The sequence below is a fragment of the Vicugna pacos genome, chromosome 6 (genome assembly GCF_048564905.1).
Source record: "Vicugna pacos chromosome 6, VicPac4, whole genome shotgun sequence".
Taxonomy (NCBI): Eukaryota; Metazoa; Chordata; class Mammalia; order Artiodactyla; family Camelidae; genus Vicugna; species Vicugna pacos.
Window position 1 is genome coordinate 16023378 of NC_132992.1, and position 22696 is coordinate 16046073.

General features: G+C 39.3%; 1 protein-coding gene and 1 pseudogene across 4 annotated transcripts in view; both read left to right on the forward strand.

Moving 5' to 3' along the window:
- The first annotated feature begins 3619 nt into the window (after positions 1–3619).
- On the forward strand, positions 3620–4414 carry LOC140696735 (peptidyl-prolyl cis-trans isomerase A pseudogene; annotated as a pseudogene).
- Positions 4415–15497: 11083 nt separating this feature from the next.
- GABPB1 (GA binding protein transcription factor subunit beta 1) overlaps positions 15498–22696 on the forward strand; it is a 59282-nt gene continuing 52083 nt past the window's right edge. The window contains exon 1 of one of the 4 annotated variants that reach the window (XM_072962466.1): positions 15498–15599. The gene's annotated coding sequence lies outside the window, so the exon portion shown is untranslated. Of the gene's footprint in view, positions 15600–15725; positions 16203–16244; positions 16264–22696 lie in introns of those variants that run through there. The other 3 variants (XM_006208352.3, XM_006208351.3, XM_072962463.1) reach the window with 3 other exon arrangements.

The window sequence follows — 22696 nt, forward strand, 5'->3', positions numbered from 1 at the left end:
AAGATCTTTAATAGTTTTCCCCATTGTGTGATTAAGCTACCACAAACTGTATCAAATTCATTAATTTTTACTCATTCATACTACAGCAAGAATTATTTCACTTCCTGCTTTCTTCTGATTTTCCTACCTTTGATGATGCAGTTCTCTACTTTTGTTGATGCAATTCTGGATTCTCCCCATTTCTGAATGTCTAAATTCTTCCTATTTTCAAGATAAAAGGGCAACTTCTTAATAGATACCCTTTCCAATCTTCTCTGGTAAACTCCTCTTTATCCTTCAAGAATCAGCTCAAACATCATTCCCTTATACAATCTGTATGCTGATTTAATTACTCCTGATCTCTACTTCCAAAGCACACTGAACATATCACTTATAAAGCAGTCCCTACCACAGAGTACTGCAATGATTTTTTCTGACTTTCTACCCTACTAAGCTCTTAGCTCCCCAAAAGCAAGTGTAATATAATCTTAATCTTTGCATTCTCAGTGTCTGGACTAATACCTTGCACAGACACATCTATGATAAATGTCTACTGAATGAACGAATGAATGAGTGAACCCATTTTTGATCTTCTCCAGTTGGAAGTAATCTTTCCTTACTAAATTGCCATACCAGTTTCTCTTATGTACATGTCATTAAGACATACATTACTTTCTACCTTGTGTAATTGTTATTTGTGTAAATATCTTATATTTTCTAGTAGGTGGTTATCACCTAAAGGCCAGAGATTCTGCTCTGTCATATCCATGGACCTCATGGAACCTTGTAAGAGAGACCCTTACATACCAAAGGCCAAGAGCAGTTGGCTTTTGATCAAGACACTATGACACACCTCAAGAGGACAATGTTCCAAAGTTAAAGTGCTAGAGACAGGCCAAGGCAAGCTACTAAGAGACCTTGTTTGCCCCTGTCTTTAGAAACTGGTAGTGCAGGTTTCTATAAATAGGTAAGTATTATTGCTTAGGAAAGCTGTTCATTTGTAGATTCATTAATTTGTAAACCACTTTGCGGAAAAGAAGGGAGATGTGTTTAGACGCCAAGAATTTCCACATGCCTTGTCTCTAAATCACCATAATATTATGAGATGAGCATTATTGTTTTAAATTTACAAATAAGGAAAACAAGACTCAAAGTGCTTTAGTGACTTATTCAATGTCGTGGAACTGGCGGTAGACAGAACTAGGACGTAAAAGCAAGTACTATATGAAACTCAAGCACAAGCTATTTCCCACTTCATCATGCAATATACTCAAGTTTTTGGAGAGACTACTCAAGAAATCCTTGCACCTAGGGGAACATAGCCTGCCAGAACTAAGGCTCAGGTTTGTATCAAATTTTATATTGAGGAAATCCCTGAGGAACAAAAATAAACTTGCCAAGTTTTATCTTTTTAAAATTGCAGTATTATTGACATGCAGCATTATATTAGTTTCAGGTGTACAATGTAATGATTTGATATCTGTATAACCTGCAAAATGATGATTACAATAAGTCTAGTTAACATCCATCACCATATATACAGAATATTTTTCTCATGTGATGAGAACTTTTAAGATTTACTCTCTTAAGCAACTTTCAAATACGCAATACATTACTAACTATAGTTGCCATCCTGTACATTACATGCCCACGACTTACAACTGGCAGTTTGTGCCTTTTGACTCCCTTCACCCATTTTGCCCATCCTTCACCCCTCCCCCACCAATCTGTTCTCTGTATCTATGAGTTTTTTTTTAAAGACTTCACATATAAGAGAGATCATACAGCATGTCTCTCCCTTAACATTTTAAAATTTTAAGTATAGTTGTTTTACAGTTATATCATTTTCAGGTATATCAGTATAGTCATTCAGTATTTTTACAGATTATACTTCATTAAAAGTCATTACAAGATAATGGCTATAATTCCCTGTGCTATACAACATATCCTTGTTGCTTGTCTGTTTTATATCTAGTAGTTTGTATCTCTTAATCCCATACCCCTAATTTGTTCCTCCTCTTTTCTCTCTCCCCTTTGGTAACCACTGGTTTATTTTCTGTATCTGTGACTGTTCCTGCTTTGCATATACATTCATTTGCACTATTTTTTACATTCCACATGCAAGTGATATGATACACTGTCTTTCTAACATATTTCACTAAGTGTGATATTCTCTTGGTCCATCCACATTGCTGCAAATGTCATAATATCATACTTCTCATGGCAGAGTAATATTGCATTCTATATATACACACACCACATATTCTTTATCCATTCATTGATGGACACTTAGATGTTTCCATGCTTTGGCTATTGTAAATAATGCTGCAATGAATATGGAGTTACATACATCTTTTTGAGTTTGTGTTTTCATTTTCTATGGATAAATACCCAGAAGTGGAATTGCTGGATCATGTGGTAATTCTACTTTTAGATTTTTGAAGAAATTCCACAGTCTTCTACAGTGGCCACAGCAATTTACATTCCCATCAATTGTGCACAAAATTTCCTTTTCTCCACATCCTCGTCAATACTTGTTACTTCTTGTCTTTTTGATAACAGCCATTCTAACTGTTGTGAAGTGATATCTCATTGTGGTTTTGATTTGCACTTCCCTGATAATAAGCAATGTTGTGCACCTTTTTATTTGTCTGCTGGCCATCTGTAAGTCTTCTTTAGAAAGGTCTATTCAGATTCTCTGCCCATTTTTTAACCAGATTTCTTTTTTTTGCTGTATAAATTTTTTGTATATTTTATATAAATATACACAGCGTATTTGTATACATTCTTTATATATTTGTATTAAGTTCTTTGTATATTTTAGATACTAATCCTTTATGAGATGATACATAAGTAAATATTTCCTTCCATTCAGTAGACTGCCTTTTTGTCTTGAGTGCCTTTGCTGTACAAAAGCTTTTTGGTTTGGTGTAGTCCCATCTGCTTATTTTTGCTTTTGTTTCCCTTGCGTGATGAGACATACCCCCCCCCCCAAAAAAAGACCAAGACTGATGTCAAAGAGTTTACTCCCTGTTTTCTTCTAGGAGTTTTATGGTTTTGGGTCTTACATTTAAGTCTTTAATCCATTTTGAGTTTATTTTTGTATATGATGTGACAAAGTTGTCCAGTTTTCCCAACACAATTTATTGAAGAGACTCTCTTTCCCCCAATGTAGATTCCTGCTTCTTTTGTTACATATTAATTGACAATGTGTGTCAGTAAGTGTGGGTTTATTTGGGGCTCTCTATTCTGTTCCATTAACCTATGTGTCTGTTTTTGCGCCAGTACCAGATTGTTTGCATAACTGTAGCACTGAGAAACCAAAAAATTCACATGACCCACTTTATGGCGAGATTCGCTTTACTGTGGTGGCCTGGAACCAAAACTACAATATCTCCAAAGTATGCCTGTAATCTACGAGGCTGGTACAACCAGCCTTGGTAGTCGTTGCGACAGTAAAGACACCAACTTGATTAGAAGAAGAAAAAGAAGCCAACAGTGCCCGCCATGTGCTCGGAATGATGCTAGGTGTTTTCACATACTATCATCCTTGACTGCAAGTCTGCTCAAACCCAGGGCTAGACAGGGCCAGATCAAGGACCTAGATACTTTGTAGGGTAATGCTCAGAGGAGTCTCAAGATGAAAGCAACGTCTGAAGAAGGTCACAACGGTAATCAGGCAGAATAATCTGGGGGCAGGAAGGAAAGGTTAAATTCAAAGAGGGCAACAAGACTCGGTCATCTTAAGAAAAAGTGATAAAGGCTTATTTACAGTGAAGTCCTTGCTTGCGGAGATAAGGTAAAAAAATAAAAGAGCTTTCTTTCCAGGAGGACAAGCAATTTGGACTAAAAGAATGAAGAAAGTTTAGCTTTGCAGACACCACCATCAGCAAGCCAGTCAACCCCACCGTGTTCTTTGACATTGCTGTCCATGATAATAAGCCTTTGGACCATGTCTCTTTCAAGCTGTTTGCAGACAAGGTTGCCAAAACAGCAGAAAACTTTCATGCACTGAGAACTGGGGAGAAAAGACTTGGTTATAAAGGTTCCTGCTTTCAGAGAATTTATGTGCCAGGGTGGTGACTTTATGTGCTATAATGGCACTAGTGGCAAAGTGCAAGTCCATCTACAGGGAGAAATTTGATGATGAGAGTTTTATCCTGAAGCTTATGGGTTTTGGTATCTTGTCCATGGCAAATGTTGGACCCAACACAAACTGTTCCTGGCTTTTCATCTGCACTGCCAAGACTGAGTGGCTGGATGGCAAACCTCTGGTCTTTGGCAAGGTGGAAGAGGGCATGAATACTGTGGAAGCCATGAAGTGCTTCAGTCCAGAAATGGTGGAACCACCAAGAAGCTCTCCATTGCTGACTCCAGACAACTCCAAAAAATTTGTCTTGTGTTTAACTTAACTTCCAGACCATTCCTTCTGTAGTTCAGGAGCGCACCCCACTACCTTCATCTGCTTATTGTATCTTATAATGTTTGTGCTGTCTGAAAATATTCAACATCTATTTATGTGCTACATTTCTTTGGGTTCTATATTTTCCTTATTCCTTTCCAAGTCTAGTTGAAGTTAAGTTTATTATTATGAAATAGAAACTAAATGAGAAAAATGAAAGTTTTTTTGAGCCTAGACTATTGGAGAAAGGTGGTACCTTGATAAAGATTAAACAGGTGGGGAGAAGAAAAGCAAAACGAGTTTCATTTGAAGAGTTTAAGGGGAAGAGGGATTCCTAGGTACCTTCTTCTAGATCCTGTACATGTGTGTGCAGATGGCAGAAGAGTGAACAAATCAGTTTTTAGTTCATGTATAAAAATATCTAAATTGAAATCAAGACTATGGGTTTCAATGCTTTACTAAATATTAATGTATTATCCTCCCTATTGATTGCCTGCTGCCAGAGAGAGGCGGGTTGGCCAGGGGAAAAGGCAGCTCTCAGCTTTTCAGACTACTGAAAGCCTTCTTAGGTTGGGCAGGGGCATTTTTCAAATTATGCTTTTAAATAACCTGTAGATGTTCTCTTACTGTAACTCAAAACTCTCGATTTCTCATTTCCTAGTTTTCCATCTCTTTGGGTTAAGCATCAAATCTTTTCTTCTAGAATCAAACATGGTATATCTTCTCCAGTGACTCAGTACTCTTGCCTGGTCAAAGGACATTTCTGTGGATAAAACTGGAGTTTGTGCTCTGACTAACTTTGTTGTATTAGCTTTCTCTGGTCTGGAGATACAGAAACCTAGGGGCAGGGAAAGAGCACCATGGAGCTGAAAGTCAATCCCACAGACCTACTCTGTCGGCTAGTCAGCAAGGGGTTATTTTAAGCATAGGTGAGCCTAGATTTGCCCAAGTATGGTGCTTTTTATTTGGGGGATGGATGGTTGATGAGGAATAACGCAAGTTGAAGTATCCAGATCCCACATAAGGCCTTTCTTGGATTCAAGTGTTGCTTTAACCACAAATGCTTACAAAACCTGGTCTCTTCCCTCCACACACTTCAGGATGGGACTTTTGTTAAGCTCTGCCACACTAAGTATTAAGTATTTAAGTATTCTTAAAGTTCCATAGTTACAACTGGCTTGGGGGTAGGAGTAGGGGGTTGTCCCAAAGTCCCTCATATTGCAAACTTGGCATATCCTTGGGAAGAGAAAGGAGAAAGCAACGAGTAGCTGAACAGGCTGTTCAGTGTTTCTACCTTTCACTTACTCCATTTCCTGAGCTGTGTAGGTGTTGCTTCTCATTGAGGGTGGACTGGGGATATAGGAGGAAGGAGGAGAGAGGTTAAGAGTGTTAGGACTGAGCAGCCCCCATTAGCTTTACTGAGATATAACTGATGCCTAACATTAAGTTTAAGGTGTACAATATGATGATTTGATATATGTACACCAGTTACCATTTTTTTCTTTTTCTTTTTTGTGGTGATTACGCTTACTAAATTTCAGCTACATGTTACAGTATTAACTATAGTCACTATGCTGTACATTAGATCACCAGAACTTATTATCCATCTTATAACTGAAGTTCGTACCCTTTGACCACCTTCACCCATGTCCCCTCCTCCATTCTACCCCATGCCCTCCCCACATTTCACTCCTGGCAACCACAAATACGCTCTGTTTCTAAGAGTTTGGTTTGTTTTGATTCCAAATATAAGTAAGATCATTCAGAATTTGTCTTTCCTCTGACTTATTTCACTTAGCATAACGCTCTCAAGGTTAGCATAAAGTCCTCAAGGTTGAGCTCTTAATTTATGTTCTGAAAGTGAGATGAGAGTATCAGTTCAGTATCTGGAAGAATAATTGACACAGATATATGTAACAATGGTCAAATTAATTCTTAGAGAACCAAAGCTTGGTGAGTTAGGTCTGGAATTTTATCAGTTCACTGTTAAATGGTGTCCTTTAGGTACAATACACTTTTAACTACTGCCTTGGGACTCTACCTGCCTTAACAGGAAAGGTGAGGACAAAGATCTCAGAAATCTTTCACATTTTCACATGTGTTTGTCTACCTGTGGTTCTAGGTTTTCACTCAAATGGCATGGAAGAGCTGAAACAGCACAGAAGATAGGGTGGTCAGGTCTGTCTGAAAAGTAGCACAGTATAGTAGAAATAAAACATAAATTTTGGGAGGCAGACCAAATGGGGAAAAAAGTCCTAATTATATTATTTTCTACCTGTGTATTACTTATCTAGAGTCCACATTTTTCTCATTTGTAAATTGGGGATAACATCTACCTTTGCAGAGATTAAATGAGAAAAATCTACAGGAAAGCATTTAGTAGCTGCTAAATAAATGGATGGTAAATGAAGTCAAATTCATGCCAATGCCAAGTATTTCAATTTCCATGCCTGAGAAGACATTTCAGCTGAAGATTCTTTATATGTTAATTTCAACAGGTTTTAGAATCACCCAGAATAATGGAAGGTAAGACAATGAAAGCATAATTGTGGTCACTAGTTATACACAATCATAAGTTATTTTAACAATTTTTTAGTATAGAATATGTCAGCATATAGAGAAGTAGAGAGACCACAGAGAACCCCCACGTATTCATCACCCAGCTTCTCCAATTATCATCCCCTAGACCACTATTACTTCCTTAATACTGCCAACTATTTATTTACACCCTGTTGCAACTCCAGATTATTTTGAAACAAATCCCAGATATCATATCACTTCCTCTTAAATATTTCAATATGTGTAAAAGATTCTGGTTAAAAAACTTAATTATAACACTATTATAACAAAACATCATAGCTCAGTAACAGTAGTTTTCTTGGTATCACCAAATGTCCAATCAATCACGAGTGTGTATCACTACTTACAGCTCATCAACTGAATGAGTTTATACCTGCATTTATACCTCTTATTTCAAACTCAAGAGGCATAAGGATGCCAAATTCCAAGCCACTAAGAGATGCAAATTAAAATTTAGGTATATGAAACAAATTGAAGGATTCCCCAATAGTCTTAAGAGGTCATTGTTTCCAAATTTCTGCAGGAACTACACAGACAATATGTTGGTTGCAGTTAATCTGAAGAAACACAGGATACTATTAATAGTCATGATAATTACTTTGGATGGACCTTTATGAAATGGGACCTGGAAAGTCCAAGATTAAGGTGCTGGCCATTTTGGTTCCTTGTGAGAAGCTCTATTCCTGGCTTGCAAACGGCCTGCTTACTGTGTCCTCACATGGCCTTTCTTCTGTCCTTCTGAGCTCCTGCTAGAAAAGATCTCTCTCCCTCTTCTTAGAAGGCCACTAATCCCATTATGAGGGCCCCACTCTAATGACCTAATTTAACCTCAATTACTTCCTGAAGGCACTATCTGCAAATATTATCACATTAAGGGTTAGGAGTTATGAATATCTGGGAAGGGAGGGGAAACATTCAATCCATAACAAACCTACAAATTTGTAAAATGATTTAAAAGTCTGAAAAGCCAGTAAGCCAGCATACCACGCTGAACTATTTTTCTCCCTAAATTACCTTGGCTCTAAGCAGCTAAGATGATCATTTCTGGAAGTTTTTCTTTATACCCTAATATAACTACCAGTGCAGGTGGAACCCATAGCCTAATATCTCTTCCTCCCTTCCTGTGCCACTTCAGCAACAAAGCAAAATTAAGTAAGAATCATTTTCAGCTCCTGTCATACTAAGGGCATTTTTCATGAAATGAGTAATTTCCTCCCTCTTACCAGGTTGATTCTCTGTAATTCAAACAAAGGCTGAAGGATCTTTTTAGATACTGCTAAGCTTGCAAATTTGCCACACAAAAAAAAAAGTGTAGGTGGAGCTGTTTGTAGTCATTCTTGGCACTTTTCCAGGTTTTTGCTGGCTGCTTAGATTGCATAAGCAGCCATGTTTTTACTAGTTGTGGGTGTGTAGCTACAGGAGCTGCAGCAAAGAATTTGTGTCCTGAACAAATGCTGTAAACCATATCTCATTTCCCCCAGTTTAACCAGATGATTTTGTTATTGGTCCTAAAAATATAAGGTAGGACTTTAAATAATCTGCCTTTCAAAAGTTTGCAGGGAAAAATCCAAAAATTTGGTAACACGCTAATCTACCAGTAATGCTGCGGGAAAATATTTGGTACATGGAGGACAATATGGCAGTACCTATCAAAATTAAAAATACACATATGCCCTTTTGCAGAGTAATCCCACTCTGGGAACTGAGATGAGACATGCTTAAATATACAAGAAAAGATGATGTGTGTACAAAGATATTCATCCAAGCACCAATTAGAATACCAAAAAAAAAAAAATAGAAACTCATGTCTCTCTATTGGATATCAATCTACAGAGGTAAGAAAAAAGGATGCCTTTTATGTACTTATATGGAAAAGCCCAAGATGTCTTAAGTGCAAAGTGCTGAAGAGTTTATATGATATCCTTCCTTTTACATAAAAATAGGGGAAAATAACATGGTAAGGCATGAAATAATTGCATGTAGCAAGCACGAAAAAAAAAAAACCCTGGAAAAATGCACCAGAAAATAAAAGTAGAGGTTACATTTGGGGTGGGAACTGTATAGAGGAAGGACAGTGATAATGTTTAAAATGTTTTTTGCACCAGTATATGAATTATCCAATCCAATAATTTTTAAAAATCTGTCTGGAATCTGAAATCAACAATTATTAAATGCCCACTGCCTTAAAAAGAGGAGAAAATCGGTTTGCCCAAATGCAACCTTCACTCTGGGGTATAAAATACAAGGTTGAATGAAGTGGCTAAGATTAACGATTTCCTGGAAATCAAAGTTCTCAGTGCCCCTAGAGAATTCTGAGATCAGTGTCTTCGCCAGTTTCACTTACTGGAGGTCTTCTCTAGAACTCAGAAAGGGAACAGGCAAATACAAAGGACATCATGCTCCTGCAAACAACTTAAAATTCCTCAGTGGTTTGTCTGCCAAAAATGTACCTGTTATTCATCTGTGAATCAAAAGACAAGCAGTAAGAAATTAGTAATTGTATTGTGGTGGGACATTCTTCTTCTATTTTTCTTTAATGTTAAGATGCGATCGTAAGAGTAACTAAATGATTTTAATAAACCTACCTCACTAGTAATAGTCTTCCTCACCAACAGTGGATAACTCTAAATTTCAAGGAGATATAGCTGCTTTCCAAAAGGAATGTGTTCATTACCAGCAGAAATTATTTTTCATTCTAAATTATAATGTCCTTGGCTGGCAAAGCCATCTTGATCTTTTCCCTTAGAATTTCAGGTGACTGAAAAGGTGAACACTATTGCAGAACGTTTCAGTGTTTTCCAATGTGAAGGACCCATACCACTGGTGATATAAAAGATGGTTCCAGGCAGTACATGAACAAAGCAGCAAACAACATTGAATCACATGAGTTATTCCTGTTTCTCTTTCAGGTCCTGGCTTGATTCAAAGCAGTTGGCTGCCAAGAGTATCTAGCTAAGCTTCAAAACCTGACTTTGTTTTCATTATACTAATTTTTACAGTCACCATCTTGACTTTTTTTCTTTTTGCCAGAGGTCTAGAACACAAATATTTGTCTGAATTAACCATGCTCACAGAAGCACAACAAACAAGAGAGTGCAGGTGCTGCTTTAAGTTCCAGAAATCCCTTGGTCACAAATCACAAAAATCCACTGGTCTTTTCTCAGGCTTTATCCTTTCCTGACTCAGATTCTCCCCGTGGACTTCTGTAAGAGACACTTGGCTCTACAGGAATGGTGTAGTGCACTGTATAAACTGGAGCCAAGCTGGTTTTAAATACTGGTTCTTAACCTTACTGTGAGTCTGCAAAGTCAGTCTATCAGACGAGGCTAAACTGACTATCTTGGAATCTGAGGGGAATATATAACATTTATTAATGTAGAGCAGCTGGCACACAGTTCAACAGGTGCTCAATAAATACTAATTTCCTCTCCTCCTTCCTCTACTTCTCTCCTCTGTCCTCAATACTGTTATTCTATATTCTCTCCCAATGATCTCATTCACTCCCATGGCTTTAATTATTACTCTTGTGTGGGTAGCTTCTGCTTTATATCACCAATTCTGACTTTTTCACAGTACTGAAACTTAAGTTATAAATCTGTTTAATAATTCCACTTTGATGTTCTGGCATGTATTAAACAGCAAGTATCTTTCTCCAAATCATTTAGTTCATGCTATCACTATAAACTCCATCACTCAGGCTCAAAATCTCAATCATCCTAACTCCGCCCCCCTTTCCCATTACAATGCATCAAACACCAGTCAAATATTTTATATGCTGTTTTAATAGCTTACAAAGGGTTATAAACAAAACAAAAATGCTTTACCAAACTCCCTTTAGCCTCAGGTGAGAAAAATGAAATTAAGCCAAGTTAGGAGATATGCTCAGGTCATATGCTAGAGTGCTTAGAACTCAGAAGAAAAACCAGTTAAGACTTGAACTTGCAGCTCTTCACTCCAGCTGCCATGCCTTTTTACCTTCTCATAGTGCCTCAAGTTTTGCAGTGTTTTTTGCATCTGTCTCTCCTCCCCTTCACCAATGCCACCCCTAGAATTCAGATCTACCTTATCTTTCACATTTGTAATGTATATATAGAAAGACTGGCTCAGTCAGCAAGGTAATGGCAGTATATATCCAACATTGGATATTTTTTCTAACTTCTTTACTCCAGCAAAAATTTTAAAACTCTGCAATATATAATGCACACACAGAAAAGTCATGTACCACAAAACCTATAGCTCAATGAATCACACAGTGAACTTCTATGTAACCCCCACTCAGGTCAAGAGAAAGAACATTGCCAGCACCCCAGCAGCCCCCTTATATACCCTCCTCCCAAGCATTCCTCCCCCACACCAAAGTTAATCATGTCCTTTCTTTTCTTTATACATTTTACTACCTAAACATACATCCCTAAATCTAGTTTGGTTTCACATGTTTTTGACCTTTGAATTTTCTGAAGTGGGTATACATTCCCAGTAACAGTGTATAGTTTCAATTGTTCCAATATTTGGCATTTTCTGTGTTTTCCATTTTAACCATTATTGTGGGTATGCACTATTAACTCACTAAGATTTTAATCTGCATTTCCCAAATGGTTACAGAAGTTGAGCACCTTTACATGTTTATTGGCCAATTTAGGTATTTTCTTTTGTGAAGTGACTATTCAAATCTCTTACCAATTTTCTATCGGGTTCTCTTTTTATTTGTAGGGGTCTATAAATTCTGAATAGAGCAAAGCAGACATATTTCTATTGTAGAAATGAATACATTTGCTTCATGCTATTAGAATACTACTAACTCTTCTTACTCTAGCCCCAAATCCACTAACAAACCCTTTGGGAGGTAATGGTCAACTTCACGTATTCTCTCTAAAACAAGGTAGACTTGTGCGAGGAAATTTGCTAGATACTTGAGATATAATGGCAAAAAAAGTATTAGGAACAAGAGCTTTGGAATGAAGCCTGTATTAGAATCCTGTCTCTAACATTTACCAGCTTGGTGACTTTAGGCAAGTTATTTAAACTGTTTTAGCCTCAGCTTCCTTTTTGGAAAAATGGGGTTAATAATACCTATTTGAAGAGTTTTTATGAGGGTTAAGTGAGACAATATATTTAACAGGCTTTGCACAGTGGCCAGCAAACAGGAACACTTAATAAGTGCCAGCCAGTATAAACTTGGTTATTTCCATGTAGCCTTCCATTTCAACGTGGAGGGAGAAACTGAGCAGATATCCATTCCCCCTCTTACTCATTATAGTTCTCACTATGAAGTTAAAAACAAAAAGGCACTGGGTTTAGATCTTCTGGGAACTTGGTCCTTCTGACTCCCCTCATCTAAGTGTCTCTAGAGCAGTGCTTCAAAAATTATCTGTGGTGAAAGGTCATAGACACTTTTATAAAAGATAAAAATAAATTACTAGAAAAAGGAAATAAAAGAAAATAAAGACACATACAATACAATCCCCTAATCTTTATTACAATCATAGACACAAAATTAATGTAACACTAATTGCTATAAAAGTTTCTATATTCTTACTCTCAATTTCTGTAAATACCTTGTCTTGGACCATTAACAAAGGGTTTGCAGACTGGCACTACCCTGTGGCCCATACCTTTGGTGGCACTGCTTTTGGAGTGCACTGACAAATAACAGACTTCTGAATCTGAAGGGCTAAGGTCGACCGTGGAATGTGGGGACTCAACTGAAGGGTTTCTCTTGGTCCTGAGTCATCCGTTGGCCACCTGGTGGCCTTTTCTTAGCCTTAAGCAAAACACTGTGTCACTCTCTACCTTACAAACCACCCACTGTTCCCCTCGTTTCTAGGGTAAAACCCCAATCCTTTAATATGGCGTCAAAGGCCTTCCGGGCTGGTTCCATACAACTTTTTTAGTCTGATTTTCCACTATTCTTTATTCCACTAGACTTCACTGTCCAATATAGTAGCAACTAGCCACAAGTGGCTATGGACCATTTGAAATGTGGCTAATTTAGGAATTGAAATTTTAATCTTAACTTTAAAATAAAAAACTTTATACATAACTCAATTACTGCAAAACTTTTTAAGTATGTTTGGAACAATTTGGATATGTGAATGTACTTTTTCAACTGTAAATTTTATGAAATCAATTACTGAGATAGACTATAAGTGTAAAATACACAGCACATTTTGTATACTTAGTATGAGAAAAAGAATGCAAAATATTTAAAATATTTAAAACTTTTTAATATTGATCACATAGGAAATGATACTATATGGTTATATTGGGTTAAATAAATTATTAAAATTAATTTTTTTGTTTTCTTTTGCTTTAATGTGGCTACTATAAAATTACACATGTGGATTGTGTTATATTTATACTGGGCAGTGCTAGCCTAGACAATCATGCCCCAGACCTAGAAACCACTCTTGATTCTTCCCTTTCCCTGTTTGATTCATTAGCAACATATGTTAGTTCTAATCACAAAATGTATTTGCAATCCATCCACTTTATCTCTACTGCTACTACCCACGTTACTCCATTCCTTAAAACCCTTCAATGGCCTCAAGAGCTCTTGAACTTACCAAGGCTGCAGATTTCATTTTCTACCATTCCAATGTGGCTCTCTAGATTTTAGCCACATTGCCTTCCTTTCTAAACACAACAAACTCTTTCACTTTAGGATTTTATTTTATTATTCCTTTTGGTATCGAATATTGCCTTCAACTTGCTCCTATTCAGGTCTTGGCTCAGAGAAAACCTTCTGAGAAAAGCCATTTCTGAACAATGTCCAAAATTTTGCCTGTCTTCCTCCCCACCTATTGAGAACTGCTTCATCCAGATACCCTTTTAATCTCCTCATGGAAGATATGGGATATTACCTTTCCTCTTCTTTTATAAAACTTGTTTATAGCCTGTTCCCTCCACCAGAAACAGGAGCAGGAACCTTGTTGGTCTTGTTCCTGCTTCATCTATTCCAGTATGTTGAACAATGCGAGTTACAGTTGTTCTTGAAACAACTTAAATGAGATATTGAATCGCCTACTAGATACATCTGCTTGCTTGGCTCATAAGCACTTCAAATTCTACAGTCAGAACAGAACCATCTTCCTTTCCTAACATGTATTCCTCTGTCTAATCTCAATGAAGCCATCTTCTCAACTGCTCACACAACAAACTTGGCAGTCATCTTTGACATCTCTCTCTCAGTCATTCCCTTATCCAGTCAACCAAATCACCAAGCTCTCAACATCTTTGGTCACATTCTTCACTCCTATGCCACTGTCTCAGCCAAAGTCATTATCCTCTCACAGACTGCTGTTTTCTTCAAACTTTTCCTAGCCTCTGACTGCTGCACAATAGTGATCTGTCTAAAACACAAACCCAATTCTATGATGTTTCTACTCGGTCTTTCAATGGCTTCCTCAGCTCTCAAAAGCTCATTTCTGGACATGGCACTCAAGGCCTTTATGACTAGACCTCTTTAGATACATCTCGTGGTACTTCTGAAACAAAATTACCTTCCTCATCCAACAATCTCTAGAATCTGCCTCCTAAACTTTGTATTTATTGCTTCCTCTGTCTCAAAGGTCCTTCCCCAATTCCCTTAAGTTAATTGCTTCTCCAGTCCCATTCCATGCCTCCCTCACAGGTAAGTAAGGGATTCCTCCTGTATGAAATGTCACAGCATTCAGCAGTTTACCCTCATTATACTACTGATGATGCCTACTTACTTGTCTGCGTTGTACAATATAAGATCAAGGATTCTATAGCAACCATCAGCTGAACGTTTACTCAAACTCAAAACTATGTGACTATCCAAAGAAGCACTGAAAATATTAAAAGAGAAGAAAATATGGTCCCTATGCTATTCACTTTGCTTCTACTTTAGGCACAACGCTTTAGTGAGTTACACGAACACTTGACAAATCTTTACTACCACAACATCACACAAATGGAGAAAGATTGCGTTACCTGAGGCCACACAAAATCAGTAGGCAATATGAATTTCATACGGTTTGTAAACTCTAGATTAAAATCTTGGTGCTCACATATTCCCAATCCCCAGATGTGGGATACCGAAAATTGTAAGGTTAGAAGGTTGGGAAAGTCATTTCTAGGCTCACCCGTTAAAAACATTGATATCAGCGTGGTGGGTTTCATAGCAATCATCACTAGTAAATTCATAAGGCTCTTACTTTGCAAATCACGATTTCCAAACAAACTTTTGCTACTTTCTTGATAAAATACAACACAACAAACATTTTGACTTTCCAGCCACGGAAAAACAAGATTTCTACCTCTTGAGGTGACAGTAATCCAAGGTAATTCAGGGAGTAGTTATTAGGGTCTAACACACCATCAGAATGTCAAAAGGGTGGGAGGATTGGTGGGGGTTGGTTTAAAGGAATATGAACATTTTCGTCATGAACTTGACTGCTCGGCTTATGCGAAGTGGAAAAAGAACATCTTTAGTTCCTCCCCCTGTACCTCAACAGCGACTCCTGTCCCAGTCAGTCTAGTTGACTCTGGGGCCACTTCAAGTTAACCCTAGCGTCCTGGCTGCCCTTCGGTCTCCCAGGACTCTGCTAGATGTCTCAGCTTAATCTTGAAGGAGTGTGGACTCCGCGTCTCTCAGCGCTCTCGTCCGAGAGATAAGGTTAGCACACGCACTTGAGTCTCCCAACTCCTAGCCCCCGCAGAAAGAGGCGGGAAGGCTGGGCGGCCAGCCCGGGGCTCCGCCGCGCACATGGCCGGCCGCAACTCCCACCCCTGTGCCGCGCAGGCGCCGGGCGAGCCGGGACTTGCGGTCGCCGACAGCGGATCATTCCGCCGCTTTCTTTGTGTGGCTGAAGCTCTAGAAATGGCTTATTTCCCTCCCCTTCTTTAAAAAGAAAAATCAGACCCTTTCGCCCTCTTCCTCCCGCCGGAATGGGATCGGGGCCTGGGTGGGAGGGGGTCCGCTGACGAGGACAGGGGCGGAAAGGCTCAGGCTAGAGGCTGACGAGGGCCGGGTCCGGGAGGGATGCTGGGAGCTTTGACTCACTCGCACACCATGTGTCCCTCCGCGCGCAGCACGGGGGACTTTTCGGTGGGGATTTTGGGCGCCGACCAGACGCGGCATTTTCGGAAAATAGCGCCCTGTGCAGCTGAAGCGCTTTGTGTGTAGCGGGGCCGCGTCAGCCCGGCCGGGTACGAGGCGCCTTGGGTCCCCGAACCACCTCCTGCTGCTCCCCCGTCGCCGCTCCCGAAGCTTTTCCAGGTCAGTGCGGGTCTGTGTAGGGCCCTGTTACCACCGGATGTGGAAGTTGATCTCTTCGCTGGTAAAAAATAATTCCACTTCCCCCGGAACCCAGATCATCCCCGCGATTTCCTGTTTATTGCATTAAGGCGCCGGGTTTCCGGGGCTCCTAGCCCCGCTTATTCCGCGGGGGTCGGCGGGGTCGGCCTGGGCCCCCGCTCCGCCCGCGCCGCCGCGGCGCTTTGTCCGCTGGCACCCCGCTTCTGGGAGGGGCGGGCAGACATGGTGGCGGCCGCCGCCCCCTCCTCGGCCCCGGCGCGCCGCGGCCTCCCCGCCATTCCCCGCCGGGCCGGCCCTGAGCGGCGGCCCCGGGGCAGGATGGGGTCGGCTGGGGTTGCGGGGGCTCTGCGGGCGCCGGGAGGCGGGCTGTGGGCGGGGGAGGGAGACAGGCAGGCAGACGCGGCGCGGCACGGCCTTGGCGCCCGCCGCCCCGGGAGCCGCCGCTCTCTTTGTCTGGGCGGCCTGGCTGCCCCGCCGGGCTCTCCGAGCGGGGAAGGGGCGGTGGGGGCGGCCGGCCTTGGGCGCGCTGTGCTGCTAGGCCCGCGGGGCTGGGAGGCGCTCGGGCCGGGGCGGGAGCGGCCGGACGGTACAGGGTTAACGGGAGCGCACGGCCGGTCCCGCGCGGGGCCGCCGCGGCCACTGCCTCGGCCTCGGGGACTCGAGCCCCTGAGGGGACGAAGCCTGCCGCTCTGGATGCTGGGGACTTCTGCTCTTGGGATTTGGCTGCCGGAATCTGCGGGTGCACGGCCTCGGGGACGAAGTTGAGAATTTTGCCAGGTCATTTCTGCCTGGGCACAGTTAATCAGTGTGTATTTAGTGTGTTTCGTTGAAGCTCTCCTACGCTGTTGAGCCAGCGTGCCTAGCCTCAGGGGTGCATCGTGAAAACTGAAACCAAAGGAATGATAGAGGCCTGCTTTGTGTGTGTTTTCCCACTTGAAGCCTGTTTTCAGTACACAGACTCTTGCTTTAAACCTGATTGGACTGTGGCGAGCAGACATCTGTTAAAAGGAGGGGCAGAGACCACAGTACTTCTGAAGGGGGCCTGGTAATGTGGAAATATTTTAAGTGCTCTCTGTGGACACTGTGATTTACTGTCTTGATTCAGGCAAGTTATTTTCTGAAGTACAGTTTTTATCTGGAAAAATAAATGGTTTGATAATATTCAGTGAATGATTCTTGTACAGTAATTTGCCATCCCAGAATTAAAGATGCACCATAATTTATTATGCAGAAGTTAGTGGTCAGAAATTCTTTTTGCAGATAGTTTATCTCACACATAGAGCTACCAAGTTTGGTTTAAGTTTTTCTTAGTGACATGTAACCATCGACCTTGACACGTGCACTTTCAGGCTCAGACTCTAAATTTAAGGAAACTAACGACGATCTTATCTTTATTCTTAACTTTTTCCTCTTTTGAAGTATTTATTTTTCCAAAAATGATTTTAAAAATCCATTGCATGTTAACATCAGTGACATTTTAGGAAACAGTGACGTTTTGCAGTTCTGCAAGTCTTTTAAATGTCTGGTTTAGCAGAAGATAGCTGGATTCTTAAATCTACTTCTGCATTCAAGCTGTTGTATCACACCATGTAACCACTGGAAAACACTGTATACTCATGCTTTTTAAAACCTGAAAAATGTGTCATTTCTGTTCTCTCACCATACAAATCAAATTAGGATATTGTTGTACAAGATATTTTAAAATACGGATGAGACTGATTCCTGTACTTTTTTCTTGGGCTCTAAATTTTTTTCAGCTTGGCATTTAGATGCATAAACAATAACCATGAGTAAAGATTGCATTATCGCGTATGATCTTGGAGACTCAAGAACATTTGAAAAAATTTCAAGTGATTAAACTTAGTTTTTAATTCTACAATTTATTTTTAATGATGCACACAAGTAAAACATGAATTCTGTACTTGATGTTCTTGTGAAAACTTGTGTGTAAACGTAACTTTGGAGATAGGAAACTTTCAAAGCACTACAGGAGTGCTAGACTTAAACGAGTCCTTCGGTGAAACAATACTTTTGTTATATGCATACGTACTTTTAGAGTTAACTCTCTAACTTAAGAGTTTGTGTTTTCTGTCTCTTTGAATCAGTCTGGGTTTTCTAGGTTGAGGGACATTTATACAGTAAACGTGTAAAAATTTAAGGCCATACTTTGGTTCACTGGTTTTGAAATGAAGCTAAATTAATTTCTAGTTGTTTCTGTGAACTCTAGTCTGATTCTGTTAGTCTAGTTCTCGCCTGTTCTATCAACAGGAAGCATCTGGTCATTCTTCATGCAGTTGTTAGAAAACGCCAGGTATATTTTTGATGTTTGCTATTCAGATGAAAATAAATGTCAGATTGGATCTTAATTTGTTTCCCCTAACTCCCAGCTCTAAGATATATTTATGATGGGCCTCATTGTCCATAGAATGGACTTTTTTTCCCCCTTTGGCCCTTGAGTACCTCATAAGTTAGAAATAGTATGAGGTAAAGCAAACAAGTGAAGAGGAATTCAGACAGAAGTCATTACAAGAAATTCTGAATCATGAATTCATTTTTGAGGGTGCAGTGCCCCTTTGCAAGTAGCTTGAATGTGCATGGGCTCCATCTCCTCCTTTCTACAAACACTGAAAAACAGAAACAAAGCCTTAAGAGTTCAAGGCAACTTAGTTTTCTAATGAGTATTATTCTTTGGCCCCAGAGCTTCCCAACTATTAATCATATATTTCTATAGCACTAATATATCTACTCTGGGACAGCCTTAATTAGTATTATACGGAACTTTCCTGAGGATCTGTGCTCCATCGTGCTCTCTAAATGGTCAGTGTATTAATATTAGGGTCTGTGTGTTACCTCACAATGTTGACAACAGTGCTCTGCACAGAGAAGGTGCTTTGGTGCAGTCAGTTGTCAGTTCAGTCGTTGGTGGGCTAGTGCACCTTTATTTGGGCTGAGTATGTCCGTGGTGTAGTGTAGAGGCTTAAGCATCAAGTGATTTCTCCACTGACGGTAAATCCATATGCAGGGCCATTGATCCCTTTAGAAATAGAAATCTAAAACTCTTGAGCCCTAGTCTCTTACCTTTTAATGGGAATGATTATAAAGTTTGACAGGGCCCAAGATGCTAATGCACAAGTAGAGAATGTGGAAAAGACTTGATCCTTTTAACTAATTGTACGTTTAATATGAATTGACATTTAAAAAATTACGATTTTTTTAGAAAGTAAGTATTTTGAAGCTGGTAGGACAGCATGCAGAAAGGGCAAGGTGTTAGTCCCACTTTACTTTGTACTGCTTGTATTATACCTCTGGTATTAAGTCAGCTTTTTAGGTGGCATACTATCATAATGTAAGTGGTACTTTGCATCAGTTTGCAAACTTTATATCAGAATCACCTGGATAGCTAATTTAAAAAATCCATGGAAACCCAAGCTTAAGTGGAATAGGAACTGAGCCTCTGTCTTTTTCTCACATTCCGTAGGTGATAGACACTCAAGTTTAAAAACCACTGAACTATAGAGCATGTCCAGAGAACCTGGATCATGGGGGAAATGGAAAGGAGGAAGGGTTGAAAAAATGTGATGTTTGGCCCAAAAAAGAGAAGTTCATCTAAGAAATAATCATGGTCTTTAAATATTTGGAGGTTTGTCACACAGAAGTCAGGTTTGATCTGACCAGAAAGAACTAGGAGCAAGTAGTAGAAGTTAGAAGGAGGCAGATTTCAGTATGCTTCCAAGAAAAATTTCCTCAAAGCAGTAAAAGTATATTGGGTTGCTTTAGGTGGTAGGCTGTCCCCTTACTGACAGTGTTAAAATTAGGGATTCTAGGGTGGAAGAAATGATCTGCTTAATGAGGATTTGGGCCAGGTTTCCTCAAGTTTCCTACAAACAGACTTTATGAAATAGTCTAGGTTTGCAGGTACAGAAGTGGAAGAGCAAAAGCAAATTGAGTGAAACAAGCAGGTTAGCATAACTGGATCATTGTTTTCATTTTCTTGGATAAAGAGAAATGAGTATTAAGTGAGAGAGCTGTTTGATGAGGATTTTAAACCCAGCTATAACTTGGTAGATTTAAAGCCTTAAAAATGGGCATAACTTCTGATATGGCAGTTCCTATTTCAGTGAATTTATCCTGGTACTCAACAAATGAGTAGCTGTGAATGTACCAGTCGCAGCATTGTTGATACTAAAAGCTGTGTGGTAACACATTTGACCCCCCTATATTAATTGTATGAAGTAGGACACCAATCCCAGAAGAGAAAACTAAGGCATAGAGAAATTAGGGTGTTTGTGCAAAGTAGCAGAGTTAGTAAATTGGTAGAGCCAGGACTTGTACCCAAGCAGCTTGACTCCAGAGCAGGTAACTCTTGATCATTTTGCTGTAAAATTGTGAACAACGTAAATGTTTCATTGTGATTGTTAGGATACATCCCTACAGTGGGGTACTGCATAACTATTAAAATGATGGTTAGAAGAATGTAAAGATGTGAAACTATATCTTGGTATATGTTAGGTGAGAAAAATAAATTTAAAAACATGAGTCCATTTTGGTTAAAAAACAAATGTATTGACATCTGGAAGGATGTGTACCAAATTGTTAAGTGGTTATTTCTGAGTGTAATTTTATAGTAGATTATTATTTTTTTTTTATTTATCCAAATTTTACTTCTACAATGAAAATGTATTATTGTGTACTGGTTGTAATTAAAAAGATATTAAGGTGTTATATTTCTTTTTTTAATTGCAGTATAGTTGGTTTACAATGTGTTACTTTCTGGTGTACAGCATGGTGATTCATTTATACATATGTATGCCTTTTAAGGTGTATTTCAGTAAAAAAGATATCAGCATAAGCTGAGAAGTTTGGATGTTATAATATACAGTTTATGCAATTGGCTTATGAATTAGACATAAATGACAAGTAAGTGCATGAAGTGTTCTATATTTAAGTTTAATTCTTTACCATTGTAAAAGTCATATTAATTGAATAGGGAAAGAGATCACTGACTCCTACCACCCTACCATAATCAGTTGTATATTTTATGTTTTCTTCACCTTATGTGTAATATTTTAAATGTTGTATTCATCCCAGCTTAGTCCCTAGCTGGGTGACTTTAAGCAACTTGCTTAATCTCTGTACCTCAGTTTCCTCCTTTGTAAAATGCAGATAATTATAATATCCATCTCATGGTGTTGGGAGAATAAAATGGATTACTATATTCAAAGTGATCACAGCAGTGCCTAACACATGGTTAATACTTCAGTAAATGTTAGCAATTATTATAGGATCATAGCCTACTAAAACTCCTGGGGTCTAACAGGTTTTGGAATTAAACATTTTTTGGATATAGCTAAGGTAATGTTACATAACTTTTCAGCAGTCTAATGCAATATACCTTTTCAAATATGTTACTATTTCATCAGAATGTATGAATGTTTATGGAGTAAACGGGGTAAAATAAGACTATGAATAGCGTCATGTCACTTTAGGTAAGGTTTTAACTGCCAAATGAGTTATTTTGGGTTTCAGAGGTTTTTTGGATTTTAGAATTGCAATTAAGGAACCTGTAGAATATTTACTCAATTTTTAGTCCTATTTTAATATTAAAGCATATACATCTTTACATTATTTGATAGTTTTACAACCTGTGGTAATGAAAAAATTTAAAAGAAGATAACAGAAAAAGTTCACTTCTTTTCTTTTTGTTTGAAAAATGTGCTAAACCCACAGATACTGTGATTCTATTACATAGTGGAGAATCTTTTCCCGAAGAAGCTTCAGAGTTCTCTAACACAGTTAGCTTTTTTCTGTCTCATTACACTTGGCAGATGAGGTGTTTTTACATGATGTTTTACTACAGCAGTGATTTGTTAAAGGAGGTAAGTGGAAACCACCATGGTATCTCTCTCTTTAATATACAGTTGCACTCTCTGAATGTGGAAACTGAGGTGGATATTTACCCTAGGTCAATATATTAATTATAGAACTGGACATTGGAATTAGATCAGCTTCCTTTCATGATAAAGTTATTGGATGTGAAGCCCCTTCTGACTCATCTACCTTTGTGTCCATAGGCTTACCATGTATCCAAATGCAGAAAAAAATTTTTGAAGTGTTTTACTTAGTCTGTTCAAGCTACGGTAACAAAATACCAGAGACTGGGTAGTCCGTAAACTACCCAGAAATTTATTTCTCGAGGTCTGGAGTCTAGAAGGTGCAAGATCAAGGTGCCACCATCATTGGGCTATGATGAGGACCATCTTCCGGGTTGTAGACTTCTCTGTTTTATCCTCACATGGTGAAAGGGGCAAAGGGAGCTCTCTGAGGTTCCTTTTTATGAGGACATTAATCTCATTCATGATCTGCCCTCAAGACTTAATCACCTCCCAAAGGCCCCCTTCCTGATAACCTTCACTTTATGCATTAGGAGTTCAACATACAAATTGGGGGTAGGGGAG